The sequence below is a fragment of the Chenopodium quinoa genome, unplaced genomic scaffold (genome assembly GCF_001683475.1).
Source record: "Chenopodium quinoa cultivar QQ74 unplaced genomic scaffold, ASM168347v1, whole genome shotgun sequence".
Taxonomy (NCBI): Eukaryota; Viridiplantae; Streptophyta; class Magnoliopsida; order Caryophyllales; family Amaranthaceae; genus Chenopodium; species Chenopodium quinoa.
The window spans coordinates 2,414,114-2,430,101 of record NW_018745448.1 but is presented as its reverse complement, the minus strand read 5'-3'; positions in this window follow the sequence as shown (position 1 = coordinate 2,430,101).

The window sequence follows — 15,988 nt, the reverse complement described above, 5'->3', positions numbered from 1 at the left end:
TTCGATGTACTCTATAGACCATCTAAATGCGATCAACAACTTATCCTCACAAATGACAAACTTGGGGAAAGAAATGAGCGCGATCAAGGCCAAGTTGGAAAGCTCCTCTTTTTCTCAAGCTTCGAATTCTCCCTCCGAATTTAAGGGGAGAGGTACCTTTTCTAACTCTCAACCCCCTCCCTCTTCAAATACTATGCCTAGTGGTTGCTTGTTTTTGTGATACATGTGGATATTATGATCATGACTCTTGTAATTGCCCTCATGCTTCTCCGGAATGTGGTGATGATTTTGATAATAGTGAGAGTGAGCATGTGAATTATGTGTCAAATAATAATGTGCAAAGGTTTGATAATCAAAGAGGTCAATGGAATAGGAATTACCAAAACCAAGGTAATTTTGAAAACTATAACCAAGGTGGTGGTTATAGGAACCAAGGGAACCAAGGTTCTCGTGGAAACTATAAAAATCAAGGTTATAGTAGTCAAAATCAAAACCAAAATTATGGTAATCAAAACCAAAGTTATGTAAATCATAACCAAGGTAGTGGAAACCATAATCAAGGTTATGGTAAAAATCAAAATAGGGGTAATTGGAACAATCAAGGTAAGGGCAATTTTCAAAATAATTCTCAAAGAGGTCCCCCACCCAGATTTGTTCCAAAGACTCAAGGTGAAAATTCCTATTAACAATCTTCTTCTTCTAGGACCAATTTGGAGGAAATAATTGAAAATCAACCAAGTTGTTGAACACATACATGGCCGTTAGTGACAAGAAGTTCAATGAAATGATGACCCACAACAAAATGCTCGAAAACCAAATTTCTCAACTTGCTAGTGCTTTGAAAGACCAAGCAAGCCCTTCTTCTTTACCTTCCCAAGGCCTAGATCCCAAGAAACCCGTGAATGCTATTGTTACAATGTGTAGTAAGGTTCTTGAGGAGAGATTGCCTAGGAGGAGTGAAAACAAGGAGGTCCCCAAGGAAGTTTTGGTTGAGAATGAGGGAGGTAGAGCATCTTTAGATGAGGTTGTGGTTGAGACACCAAGAGAGGTGAGAGTAGAGAAAGAGATTGTGAAACACAAGCTCCCTTATCCCCAAAAATTCATGAGACACAAATTGGATGAGAAATTGGGAGATCTATTGATATGCTCAAACAACTTCACCTTTCTCTACCTTTCACCGATGTGATCAACCAATTGCCTAATTATGCCAAATTCCTCAAAGACATTTTGAGCGGAAGAAGGACTTGTGATGTTGTGGAGACTATAAATTTGACTAAAAGTTGTAGTGCGATCATCATGAACAAAATGCCACCCAAGTTGAAAGACCCCGGAAACTTCTCCATCCCTTGTGCTATTAACAAGATGCAATTTTATAATGCCTTATGTGACTTAGGAGCTAGTTTAAGCTTAATTCCATATTCAGTTTATCAAAGACTTGATCTAGGGGAACTCTTACCTTCTAACATTACCTTGCAACTAGCCGATAGGTCAATCAAGTTTCCAAAAGGTAAAGTGGAAGATGTTCCATTGAGGGTTGGGAAGTTTGTGTTCCCGGTGGATTTTGTTGTTCTAGAAATGGATGAAGATTCTACCATTCCAATTATTCTAGGTAGACCCTTTCTTGCTACCTCGGGTTCTATGATAGATGTCAAGTGTGCAAAGATTTCCCTTAAGGTAGGAGATGAGGTCATAGAACTTGATTTGAATGAAAGCATGAAATATCCAAGTTCTTCTCTTGAAAATTGCATGATGATTGACTCTCTTGATCATGTTGTGTCTTCCGTGCATGAGCACTTTCTCACCTCTAACGATGCTCTTGAGAATGTTTTGTTGAACAAAGACAAGCTAGGTGTACCATGCAAGGAGGTAGCATTGTATGAGGAATTGCTTAATGGAATCATGGAGGAAGTGGATGAACAATTGTGCTTGAAGATCTCAAGCCATGAAGCTTTGCAAGCGGCTGCAACAAAAGAAGGTAAAGGCATGCCTATGGTAGAGCTAAAACCTCTACCATCACACCTTAGGTATCAATTCTTAGGCCCAAATTCCACTTACCCCGTAATTGTTAGTGCATCCTTGAGCGAGAGCCAAGCTCAAGCGTTATGTTGTGTCTTGAGAAAGCACCAAGGTGCTTTGGGCTATACTATCGATGAACTTAAAGGTATAAGCCCCGCTTTGTGTACACACCACATAACGCTTGAGGAAGGCACCCTTCCTTCTATTGAACGACAAAGAAAGCTACACCCACAAATGGGAGAGGTGGTGAAAAAGAGATCACCAAGCTCTTAGATGCGAGAATCATATTCCCCATCTCAAGCTCTAGGTTGGTTTCTCCCGTTCATGTCATTCCTAAGAAGGGGGGTATGAACGTAGTCAAGAATGAGAGTGGTGAGCTCATTCCAACTAGGACAGTCACCGGTTGGAGGATGTGTATAGACTATAGACGTCTAAATACATCCACCAAAAAGGATCACTTTCCCCTTCCATTCATTAATCAAATGTTAGAGAGACTAACGAAGCACAAGTTCTATTACTTCCTTGATGGCTATTCAGGATTTTTCCAAATTCCAATCCACCCCGAAGATTAAGAGAAGACAACATTTACATGCCCATATGGGACCTTTGCTTATAGGAGAATGCCCTTTGGCCTTTGTAATGCCCCAGCAACTTTCCAAAGGTGCATGATGAGCATTTTTGGAGACATGTTGGAGGAAGAAATGGAGGTATTTATGGATGACTTCTCCATAGGTGGGGTTTCATTTGAAGAGTGCCTAGTTAATCTTGAGAAATGTTTGGCACGGTGAGTAAAGGTTAATTTTGTCTTGAATTGGGAGAAGTGCCATTTCATGGTGGAGGAAGGAATAGTGCTTGGGAATAAGATCTCTCATAAAGGAATGGAGGTGGATAAGGCCAAGATTGAGGTTATTGAGAAGCTTCCACCTCCGGTGAATGTCAAGGGAATGAGATCATTTTTGGGACATGCGGGCTTCTATTGAAGATTCATCAAGGATTTCTCACTTATTGCCAAGCCCCTTAATGATCTTTTTCAAAAAGATGTTGAGTTTGTTTTTTATGGTAAATGCTTGGAAGCATTTAATAGATTGAAGAAGGCCCTAATCTCTACCCCCATTGTTCAAGCCCTAAGATGGGATTTACCCTTTGAATTGATGTGTGATGCTAGTGATTGGGAAATTGGAGGTGTTTTTGGACAATGTGTGGACAAGAAGCTTTATGTGATTTACTATATGTCCAAGACACTAAATGGGGCCCAAAAGAATTACACAACAACGGAAAAAGAATTCTTGGCCATTGTTCACTCTTTCGAGAAATTCCGGTGTTATTTGTTGGGTTCCAAGACCATTGTCTTCACGGATCATGCGACTCTCAAGTATCACTTTGCTAAGAAAGAGTCCAAGCCAAGGTTGATTCGTTGGGTGCTTGAATTACAAAATTTTGAAATAGAGATTAGGGATAAGTAGGGTGCGGAAAATGTTGTGGCGGACCATCTTTCTCGCCTTGAGGGTGATCAAATTCATGATGATGGTCTACCAATTGAAGATAGAATTCTTGATGATGTCTTGTATGCCATTAAGGTTAAGGATCTCCCATGGTATGCCGACTTGGTGAACTTTCTAGCATGTGGGGAGTATCCACCTTCTTTCTCCAAGAACCAAAAGAAGAAGCTCAAGAGGGAGGCAAGATATTACTTGTGGGATAAACCAATCTTGTATAAACGAGGGGTGGATGGCTTGCTTCGGCGTTGTGTCCCGAATGAAGAGGTTCCAAGTGTTCTAAAGATGTGCCATTTGGATCCAAGTGGGGGTCATATGGGCGTTTCCAAAACCGCCACTAAGGTTCTTCAATGTGGTTTGTGGTGGCCGCATCTCTTCAAAGATTCATGGGTCTTTGTAAAGTCATGCGACCGATGTCAAAAGGTTGGGAATATCTCCAAGAGGAATGAGATTCCTCAACAACCTATTCTTGAGTTAGAGGTGTTCGATGTTTGGGGGATTGACTTCATGGGACCATTCCCATCTTCATATGGAAATCAATTCATACTTGTGGCTATGGACTACGTTTCTACATGGGTTGAGACCATTGCCTCCCCTACTAATGACCACAAAGTAGTGTTGAAGTTGTTCAACAAAATCATCTTCCCAAGGTTTGGCGTGCCTAAGGATGTGATAAGCGATAGCGGATCTCATTTTGTTCACAACGCCTTCCAAAAGATGTTGAGGAAACATGGAGTGCATCAACGGTTCGGCCTTCCATATCATCATCAATCGAGTGGCCAAGTCGAGGTCTCCAATCGTCAAATAAAGCTCATTCTTGAGAAGACGGTTGCAAGGAATAGAAAGGATTGGTCGGACAAGTTAGATGATGCTCTTTGGGCTTATAGGACGGCTTTCAAGACACCTATTGGCACCACTCCATATCGCCTTGTCTGTGGCAAGTCTTGCATCTCCCGGTGGAGCTTGAACACCGTGCTTTATGGGCAATCAAAAAGATAAACTTTGATTTAGAAAGTGCAGGGGAGAAAAGGTGTTTGGATCTTCATGAGCTAGAGGAGCTTAGACTTGATGCTTATGATTGTGCTAGCACCCACAAAGCTCGTTCCAAAGAAGCTCATGATAAGCTTATTGAGAAGAAGGAGTTTTGTGTGGGTGATAAAGTCCTCCTCTACCACTCAAGAATGAAGTTATTTCCCAAAAAGCTCATGTCAAAATGGAGTGGCCCTTTCTTGGTGAAAGATGTTTTTGCTAATGGCACCGTGGAGATTTCTCCTTTGGATTCCTCATCTTCTTTCAAGTTTAACGGTCATCGGCTAAAGAAATATTTTGATGGAGTGTTTGTTGGTCTTATTCATAACATGATTCTTTTCAAACCACCTTAAGTGGGGTGGTAAACGTCGAGCTAGTGACGTTGAACAGAAGCGCTTACGGGAGGCAACCCGGATTCTCACCTTTACTCTCTTTTCCTTCCTTTCTTTTATTTTTGGTTTTTGTTGATTTTTTCTCTTTCCTTTCCTTTTGTTTTTAGTTTGTTTTGTAGGGTGCCTTCATTCATCATCTATGGACTAAATGTGTTTGATGAGGGTGATAAGAGGAGGTTTTAAAGTGCAGGGGAGAGGGCACCCCGCGGGCTTGGAGAGGCCTCGGGTGCCCTTGCTTTCAAAAAGAGGAAATTGGATCAGTAGCTTTCCGAGGGTCTCCCCGCAAGCTCCCCACGGGCGCGACATTATTGGATTGGGCGCGGCCCCTGTTCAGGTATAAAAATTACGATTTTTTCCAGGAGCTCTCCGCGGTTGCTCCGCGGTCTCTCCGCAGGCGCGGGATGATCTCCGCGGGCTCGACTTTGTTGAGAGAGGGCGCGGGAATATGGGTTTTTGAATACCCAGTTCCCCTCTCTCTCTCTCTCCTCTTTTATTTTCCCTTTCACTCTTAATTTTCCCTATTCTCTTTCTTCCTCCTCTCAAACCCTAACCCCCAAATCATATCTTTCACTCATTTTTACTCAAATTCACCCTTGTTTTCACTTAAATTTCCATCCCAACTTCCTTCATACTCCATTTTCATCAAGTTTACTCTCCTTTCTCGTGGTCTTTTTCGAGAATTTCGAGTCTAGACAATTTTGTGCTTGCTTTGAGTCTTCAATCTTGGTATACTTCTAACCTTTGTTTTATTTTTGTCAATTTCAATTGATTTTTATGCATTGGTTGTGAGTGGCCTTGATTAACCTTGAGTATGATGTTTTTGGTAGTTTGTATGGTGGTTTTGGAATTATTTTGGGTGTTTTTGTGCTTCTTTTTGTGATAGGTTGTTAATATTGTTGGTTGTTGTTGGATTTTTGGTTGTTTGTTGCCTGTAACAGGTACTTTACAGTTTGTGGTGGTTTTGGGTGGTCTTGTGAAGGGAGGTTTGATCAATTTGGTGGTAGTGTTGAATTTGGGTGTTTTTGTGATTCATTGTGTTGGTTGAGCTTGAGAATATGGATTTGTGGAGGAAAGTTATGAGTAGCAAGAAAAGTTCAAACCAATCCCCCGGCCAATCCTCTCGTAGCCAACCTTCAACCACCGAACCCCTTCAAAACCAAAATACTCAAGATAATGCCCCACCTCCTCCTTTACCTGCTCTCAAATTTCATAACCGGGCTAAGAACACCCCTATCTGTAATAGAATGAAATCCCAGAAATTTAGACCAACTCGTAACTATTTTCCCGAGGATATGGAAAAATTGGGTGTTGTTGCTGATCTTAACATTTTGCTCCATAATCTTGGTTTGGATGAGTTTGTAAAGTCATCCCCTCGAACTTATTTAGAACCGTGCATTGAATTTTTCTCCACCTTTGAGTTTAATATGACGGGGGAGACCGACTATATCATCTCTTTTCAACTTTTCAATTTCAAGCATACCATGAACCTTGCGGAATTCAACAAAGCCCTTGGCTTCAACCCAGATACCGACATCTATGAGCCCTTGGTTGCCCTTCACAAATCTGATTACAATGAAGTTGCTTGGTGGAGATCCATTTCTAAGATGAAGGTGTTTGACTCTAAGGAATCGCTTGCTAGCGAGATCATTCACCCGGCTCTTCGTATTCTCCATCGGATTCTTGGTTATACAGTGTTTAGTAAGCAAGATCTTGGGAAAATTTTGAGGGAGGAGATCTTGGTGCTTTGGATGGTTACACGGCCGGATATGGGGTCGAGGTTGAATTTTGGGTATATTTTCATGAATTACTGTCAATTGATCATCAATAGGAAGAAGACGGGTGAGATTCATTGTGGTGGTATGATTACTAGATTGGTGCATTATTTCAAGCAAGAGCGTTTCTTGAGGTCTTGCATTCCGATTGGAAGGGGTGAAGACATGTACTTGGATATGAAGCAACTTAAAACCTTGCGCTTCATTTCTAAGACTAAGGGAAACGGTTTTTACTCTTGGATAGTGCGTAATGTGCACCATTGTTTGCTCCCAAACCCGGCTGCCACCTCAATTACTCGAGAGGCTAGGATTGTTTGGAGGATTCCCGCGGATAATGGGAGATTTGAGAATATTATGGAGGAGGATGTTGGTGATAAGGACGATGATGATGATGATGGGCATGATGGTGAAGGTGGAGAAGGAGAAGGTGGTGATGAAGAAGAAGAAGAAGAAGAAGAAGAAGAGCAAGAGCAACAACAAAAACAATGGCAATTTCAGCATGAACAACAACAACAACCGCAACAAAGAAGAAGAAGAAGACAACAACATCAACAACAAGACAACCGAGGAGATGCCTATCTCCGTGAGATGGAGGCTATGCGTGAGCATATGGAGCGCAAGCAATTGAGCATGCAAGGTATGAATTCAAACCATTAAACTTTGTCTTTTCAAACTAGGGCCCTACATGACGCTAGTGTGCGTAGGGGGGAGGTCGCTCCTCCGGTGAACTACCCATATGTGCCGCCCCAACAAGGGCCGGTGCCATCTTGGGGTGGTGACAACCTCCCCACGTACCCATATTGGCCCGGGGTTACAAACCCTGATGAGCCAAGGCGTGACTTCCCAGATGAGTCCGGTCATTATGACTACCGGGTCTCGGGGGGGAGTGGTTATCGGGGTGACCCCGACTACTACTATGTTCACCCCACTCACCCCGATCTCTGTATGCAACCGGAGCCTTTTGACCAATTGTCCACATCTCAACTTGACCTTTTTAAGGGTCGCTATGGGTTCCCTCCCGGTTGTACCAGAGGTTGGGATGTGGATGATGGTGGTGTCGGCCCTGGTGGCCAATAGTTTCCCCCTTGGTTGTTTGATTCCCTTTTTGTTTCCTCCCTTTTAGCTTTGCATGTTTTTAAGCATCGCGGTCGATGCCCTTATTTTGTGCGGGGGGGGGGGGAGTCAATAAGGATGTTTTAGGGTAGGTTTTGAGGGAGGCACCTTGGACTCTTGGGGGTGTGTTTGAAAAGACTTTGATGGATTTCTGTTGCTTCACTCTTGGTAGTCTCGTTGGTTTGTTGTTTGTCTTGTTGTCTTGGTTTTGTTGACGATGTTTTGTGGTCTCTTTTATTGATGATGATGATGATGGTTTCTCTGGTTCTTTGTACATAGTTTTTGCGTAAGTTTTCTTTTGTTTGCTATTGTTTGGAAGTTACTAACAATTTCTTTTTGTATATAGTAATTTTCTTTTCTTTTTCTCACCTTGCTCGTAGCTAATGCTTTGGTCCTCGAAGCTTCTTAGAGGAGGTCGTTCTTGCTCCTTTATTATTGCAGCATAGCTTGGACGCTTGGTGAGACCTTTCTTGTTTTATCTCTTTACTTTTCTTCCTTTACTTTTCTTGGTTGCTTAGATTAGGATTAGTTTTAGGATAGTTGAACGGTTCGAGGATTTATGATTATAACACCTAGCGTGTTTGGGGTCTTTGGCGATGTGGCCATTTGACCGCTTTTTTGTCGATTGGGAAATACGTGTTATAATTGCATCTTTGTCCTTTTCTTTGTTCTCCTACTTTTCGTTTATCTTTGTTTTCCATATTTTCTTTTCTTTTCTTTTCTCTTCTTTTTTTTCTTGGTTTTGTACATAGCTTTTTGAGGCTTTATTTTTCACTCTTTCGTTTTTTTTTTTGACTTGGACTTGTGAACAATGGACTCTTTCGTTTTTTTTTTTGACTTGGACTTCTAGGATAAAGCATGCTGAGGTAGTTGTCTAGAACTAGGGGGATCATGAAGCCGGATTCTACTTGTTTGTGGCATGTTGGTAGTTGCTCCCTATCTTCGGTTTGACAACCTTAGTGAGTTTTTTGCTACAACCATGTGAGATTCATACTTTTTCAAGCCTTCAACATATTCTTGTATGAGCGGCGTGGATCCTTGACTTTCGCAAACCTAATCTTGAATCTTAACGTATGATTCCTAAGACCGATACCGAACCACCTAGGGAGGACAAAGGCATCTTTTCGGGGAGGTATTTTTCCTTTTTCTAGGATAGTGTAATTCTTTTTACTTTTGGGTTTAGGGATACATTTGCCATCTTGCTAGCCCTTTGAGCCTTTTTCCCTTCTTTTCAAGCCACATTTTTAGATCTTGAGCCTTTTGTTTCATTTTCGTTTTCATCTTTGGGTTTTTGTGAAGCAAATGATCATATTTTGAAGATTGTGGTATATATGTTTGGTTTTTGGTTCAAAATGAAAGCAAGATAGTGTTTTGTGTATATTTTGAGAATAATGTCAAGTGAAAAAATGAAAAAGCCGTCCAAAGTTAAAAAAAAAATAAATAAAAATAAAGGCAAGGACAAAGCAAGTGCAGAGTTGAAAAAAGCCGTCCAAAGTTAAAAGAGGCGAGGACAATGCACTAATAAAGGAAAAATGAAAAAAAAAGTGAAAAATGCAAAAATGCAAAAAATATTTTGATGTGAGTATTATTCCTTTTTGAGCATTGAGGACAATGCTCCATATAAGCTTGGGGGGGGGGGGAAAGCATTCTCACGCTTTTTGTGTATATGTTTGTGATCTTAACTTTGAATAAGCTTGGGGGTGTTGGTATTTTTGTTTGGTGATTGCTTATTTATGGTGTAAAGAAATGCGCAATCTTTGCTTCACAATTTAGGTTAACCACCAAGTTTTAAATTTAGCCTACCTTAACCTTATTGCCTTACGTTACAACCTTTAGGAAGATCTTTTGACCCAGGGGTTGAGTCATTCATCGGTGGAGGGAATCATGGGTTATAGCCTAAGGAAAGGGGATGCGAAGTCAAGACGTCGAGTAGCCATAAATTTGATCTTTTTCCGGTTCCTTTGTGGAACTTATGAGATGCTCACTAAGGGGAGATATGAGATTAGTAGGGGGAACTTGGTAATATCGTTTGGGAAGAAAGTGGAGTGTTACAACTAGTTCCTATGCTTAGCATATTTATGTTTCAATCAACCTTAGGTATCTTATAACGTGCAAACCATTATTTACTTTAGAAAAGTTGTTATTGATTTGAACTATAGTCACTTTGTAAAGTCCATTTCACAAAGATTTTTAAAGAAATCATTGTTGTTTTTCATTATTTGCTCTTTATTTTTGTATTTTGCCTCATTTTTCCTTCTTTTGTTTGTTTAATAAGAGTTATAGGTTATCTCTAGGAAACCTTTACGAGAGCATCCCTCGTCCGCTAGAGCAATCTAGAGGTTTAAATGGCTTGTATTTTGTTGCTAAAATTGACCGTGATTCCTACGAAAGTGAGTTAGTTTATATTCTCACCTATTTCTTTTTCTTTTCTTATTTTGAATAAGCCCTTCTTTTTCCCTTTTAGCCTTTGTTTTGCTTGGGACGAGCAAAATTCTAGCTTGGGGGAATTTGATGAGTGTCATTTATGGCACTCATAGGGTAGTCTTTTAGGATGATTTCATCTCCTTTTTATGCTTTCTTATCTTATTTTTTGGTCCTTTTTCCTTTAATTCCTTTATTTCTTTCTTTCCTTGTATTTTTTCGTGTTTTCTTCTTGTCTTCCTTTTATTTGGTTCTTTTTCCCTTTTATTCCTTTTTGTTGTTTGTTCTTGTAGGTACCTAGGATTTGTCTTTGCAATTGGATCAAGATGGGATATATTGACTAAGCAAGGAGGAAGTAATCGGCTTGGAGAGGGCTTAGAGAGGGCATTGGAGAGGGCTTGGAGAGGCCTTGGAGAGGGCATCAAGCCCTGCCAGTCTGCCGCGGGCGCGGGCTCGTATTTACCAAATTGGCAAATTTCGACCAGGAACTCTCCGCGGTCTGGCCGTGGGCGCGGGTAGTCTGGAGAGTCCGCTCCATACCAGAGAGACCGCGACCCTCTAATCACCCTCCGGGAGCAGGGGATTTGCCGCGCTTTTGCCGCGGGCACGGAGGCTTTTGCCGCGGGCGCAGGCTAAAAGACTCGCGAGCGCGGGTGTTGCCCAGAAAGCCCGCGGAGTTTGTTATGGGTTCCATCCCAATTTTTTCGCGGGCGCCGGGTTTACTAGAGAGGGCGCGGGGATCCCGTTTTCCTTCTTTGCCTATAAATACACTTGTAATTCCTTTTTGAAGATAACTTTTAGATAATTTTCATTAGCTTAGTTTTAGAGAGAGAAGTTAGAGAGAAGTTCTTGGTATTGGATTTGTATTTCAACATTGGATCAATTGTGCTTGGATTTCTTCATTTTCAATCATTAATGTTAGTAAGAATTTCTTCTTCTAGTTCATCTCTTTACTTGATTGATTTAGTTTCATCTTTGATTGTTTGAATTGCTTGGATTTGAATTGGATATTGTAGTTGAAATTGTTTTCTCTTGATTTTGATTTAGAATGATGATCAATGCTAATTCTAGTGATTTGTTCTTGAGTTACACCATGATTAGTGAGTAGATTAGTTGCTAGGGATAAGGGGAAGCATGCTTGATTGATAATTTGTGCTAGTTGATGATCTTTAATTGATTGAATTGTTGCAATTAAATTGGTTGACATAGTTTTGCATGTGATTAATTAGATTAGGAATGATCAACCTATAAGATTAATCTAGATTGCATTGTAATTCTTAATGACATGACCCAACAATCTGAGAATTGCTTTAATTGATTGATTTGATTGTGAATTTCCTTGATTAGCCATTCATAGTGACCCCTAGCTTGGCCTCTAGGAGATAGCTCTTGAACTCTCTTCATTGCTACTATTGTTTGTCCTTTGCAATGCTTGAATCAAACGAAGAAATTATCAATTAGCACGATTATTGAACTAGCATGTGGAACCTATATCCCTAGTATTTAGCTTCTTGAATTACTTGATTAGTCTAATTTTGCTACCATAATACCAACCATTTTCTCACTAAAATCTTCGAAATAGCTTGACTTAGGCTATAGTTAATACCGACTAACTCCTTTGGGTTCGACCCTATACTTACCTTATACTTGTATTAGGTTGGTTTAGGATTTTATAAATTGTGTTTGACCGAGGGAAGATTAGATAACCACCTAGTTTTCCACTCGTCAATAATCAAAATAGTAAGGGCGATAAATTTACTAGTCGAAGTAGAAAGTGTGTGTTTTTGAGGAATCCATTTGTGAAGAAAGGTTGGAGAGTGTTTGATTTAAAAACTGAAGAAATTTTTGTATCTCGAGATGTGCGTTTTTTTAAAACTATTTTCCCGTTTACTACTCCGATGGGTGAAAGTACATATAAGGACAATCAACAACATCTAGTGGATGGCTATGGCAGTGATGATGAATGGTTGTATGGGGTTAGTGGTGTGCGTGGTAGAGATGAGCCGAGGACAAAATACTCCGCAGCTAGGCCATGGCCTGAAGGGGGAGACCGCAACCCACCTGCAGAGGGGTCTTCTCGTAGCCCTACTCCTATTGTCCAACCCGCTAGAAAGCTAGCAGGCGCCGGTCTGGGCAGCCAGCATTAGCTGGGTGAAGCGCACCATCTTGGTGTGTGTGAAGAAGTTGCGTGTGTGCAACAGCCGCAATAGTCTCGTGATGGTGAAGGGGCTGCAAGTGTGCGTGAGCAAGGCAGTGAGGTTGAGGAGTTAGGCAAAGGGAAGCGACCAAAAATACCATCGACAAAATTGCGTGATTATGTAACTCACACAAAACGGAAAAACAGCCCATCCAACAAGGCTACACCTACATTATCTTCCTCAATTACTCCTTATCCCCTCACACATTTTGTTAATTGCTCACGTTTTTCTGAAAAACATAAAAGGTACATTGCAGCTATAACAACAGGACATGAGCCTTAAAATTTTAAAGAGGCTATGAAGCATGCAGGGTGGAGAGATGCAATGGCCGCCGAGATTCGAGCTCTAGAAGAGCAAGGCACGTGGGTCCTTGAGAAACTTCCACCTGCGAAGAAAGCTCTAGGAAGCAAGTGGGTGTATATAGAGAAGCGAGATGAACATGGAAATCTACAGCGATTGAACGCGAGATTGGTAATTTTAGGCAATCATCAAGTTAAAGATATAAATTACAATTAGACCTTAGCTCTAATAGCGACAGTTAGAACATTTCTGGTAGTTGCAGCTGTGAAAAATTGGGAGGTACATTAGATGGATGTACATAATAATTTCTTACTTGGAGACCTAGATGAAGAAATACACATGAAAATTCCTCCCGGTTTCAATAAAAACAATTCTGATTATGTGTGCAGGATGAACAAATCGTTGTATGGTCTAAAGCAGGATTCTTGATGTTGGTTTGCTAAATTGACAGCATCTTTGAAGAAATATAGATTTAAACAATCCTATGAAGATTGTTCTTTGTTAACATTGCATAGAGATAACTTGCAGTTGATTGTGTTTATCTATGTTGATGATTTGATCGTTGCAAGGAATGATAAAAGTGCTTTGTTGAAATTCAAGGCATATTTGGGGAATTGTTTTACAATGAAAGATTTTGGAGTGTTGAAATACTTCCTAGGTCTTGAGGTAGCCCGAAGAAAACATGCATGGTTTCTATGTTGTCAGCGGAAATATTCCCTTGACATTATTTCAGAGACCGAATTATTGGGTGCTAAACCTGCAGACTTGACAAGAGGAAAACTAGGTCATTATATAATTCTCCCTTGGTCAAACTAAATTTATAAACACTTAAAAAACTTTATAGAAGTACGTAGTAAGTCAAGGGTTGAACCCAAAGGAATGAGTAGGAACTATGCTATAGTCTATTGTCAAGCTAAATCTAAGAATATAAATGGTTGAGGTTGGTAACAAAAGTATCAAGAATCAAGACAAATTAAGGAATTCAATCAATATGCTAAATACTAGGGATATAGGTTCCACATGCAAGCTCAATGATTATGCTAATTGATGGATCACTCAATTGATACAAGGATTACAAGGGACAAACAATAGTTGCAATAAAAGGAATTCAAAGGTTATCTCCTGTAAACAAAGCTAGGTTCACTATGAATGGATAACAAGGAGAATCACAATAAAATTCAATCAATTAAAGCAATTCTCAAATCAAGGGTTCATGTCATTGAAATTTGCAATGCAATCTAGATTAATCTTATAGGTTGATCACTCCTAGTCTAATTAATCACATGCACAACTATGTCAACCAATTTAATTACAACGATTCAATCAATCAATGATCATCAACTAGCAAAAATCATCAATCAAGCATGCTTCCCCTTCTCCCTAGCAACTAATCTACTCACTAATCATGGTGAAATTGAAAGACAAAACAAATTCAATCACAAACATATTCATTTCAAGCTAAATCTAAAAGAAAATCAATCAATCAACAAATTCTCAAAACTAAATCAAAATCAAAATAAAAAATTCAAGCATTAAAGAAAATTGCAATTGAAGTAAATTCAAAGGAAAGAAATCTCACAAACTTTCATTAATATGAAGAAGAAATCCAAACTTAATTGAAGCAATATTGTAATACAAATCAAATCCAAGAATTACAATCTCTACTTTCTCTCTAAATTCTCTCTAGTTTCTCTCCCTAATAAACAAAGCAAATGAAATATTATCTAAAATTTAGCCTTCAAAAGGACTTACAAGAGTATTTATAGACAAAGAAAAAAAACTAATTGGACGCGCCCTCTACAAGAATATCCCGCGGGCGCGGAGAAATGGGTACGGAACCCAAAATTAACTTCGCGGGCAATCTGGGCAAGACCCGTGCCCGCGGAGAAGACACCAGCGCCCGCGGCTAAATACGCGACAGATACCCTATTCCAAGAGTAAACAGGGGGGTCGTGGTCTCTCCAAATGGAGCGATCTCTCCAGATTCTCCGCGCCCGCGGCTAGGGCGCGGAGAGTTCCTGCCTAAAATCATCAACTTGATGCACATTATCCAAGCCCGCGGCCCCAGGACTCGCGCCCGCGGCAATGAATAGATGCAGAGCGCCCTCTCCGAGCCCTCTCCAAGGGGCTTGAATCTCCTTTCCTTAGCCTTTTTTGCTCTTCTTGATTCCTTTGCAAAGTCAACTCCTTAAGCACCTACAAAAGTAACCAAAGAGAGAAAATAGAAGAGAAAAAGAGCAATATAAAAGGGAAACACAAAGAAAACCACATAAAGGAAAGTAAAACACGACGAAAGAAGAAATAGAGAAACTAATTAAAGGAGAAAAGACCAAAATGATAAAAGAAAACCATGAAAAATAGGGTGAAAACATCCTAAAAGACTACCCTATGAGTGCCATAAACAACACTCATCAAGACTTTCCGATGGAAAAAAAATCACAAGTTAGCCCTCGCGGAGGGAAAGATGTTAGAGGATGTCGAGAAAGGTATATGAGGCCAGTTGGCCGCCTAATTTATTTATCAGTGACTCGACCAAATCTTGTGTATTCAGTTTGTTTATTGTCTCAGTTTATGCAGAGTCCGAGAGAAGAACACTGGAAAGCTGCCCTTTGTGTAGTTCGATATTTGAAGAAGAATCTAGGTCAAGGGATACTTCTTCGTTCTGATAGTGCATTGAGTCTTGAAGGGTGGCGTGAATCTGATTAGGCGAGTTGCCCTTTGGCGAGAAGGTTGTTGACAAGGTGGTTTATGTTGCTTGGTTTTTCCCCGGTGTCATGGAAAACTAAAAAGCAACCTACGGTGTCTAAATCATCTGCGGAAGTAGAGTATAGGTCAATGGCGGCCGTGACTTATGAATTAAAATGGTTGAAACAAATTTTACGAGATTTGGGGGTACAACATTCGCAAGGTAAGAATTTATTTTGTGATAGTTAGTCAACTTTGTACATTGCTTAAAATCCCGTGTTCCATGAGAGAAGAAAACATATTAAAGTTGATATGCATATTGTGAGAGACGCGATATAAGATGGAATGATTTCTCCTTCGTATGTTCCTACTAAGATGCAATTAGCGGACATATTTTTAAAGGCGTTGGGGATGGCTCAGTTTGTGTTTCTACTTGGAAAGTTCGGCATTTGAGATCCCCATGCTCCAACTTGAGGGGGATGTTAAGATATAATATATCTTATTATATGATAGGAAAGAATATATTGTGTGATCTTGTTAATATTATCTTGTGAGGAGAATTATTT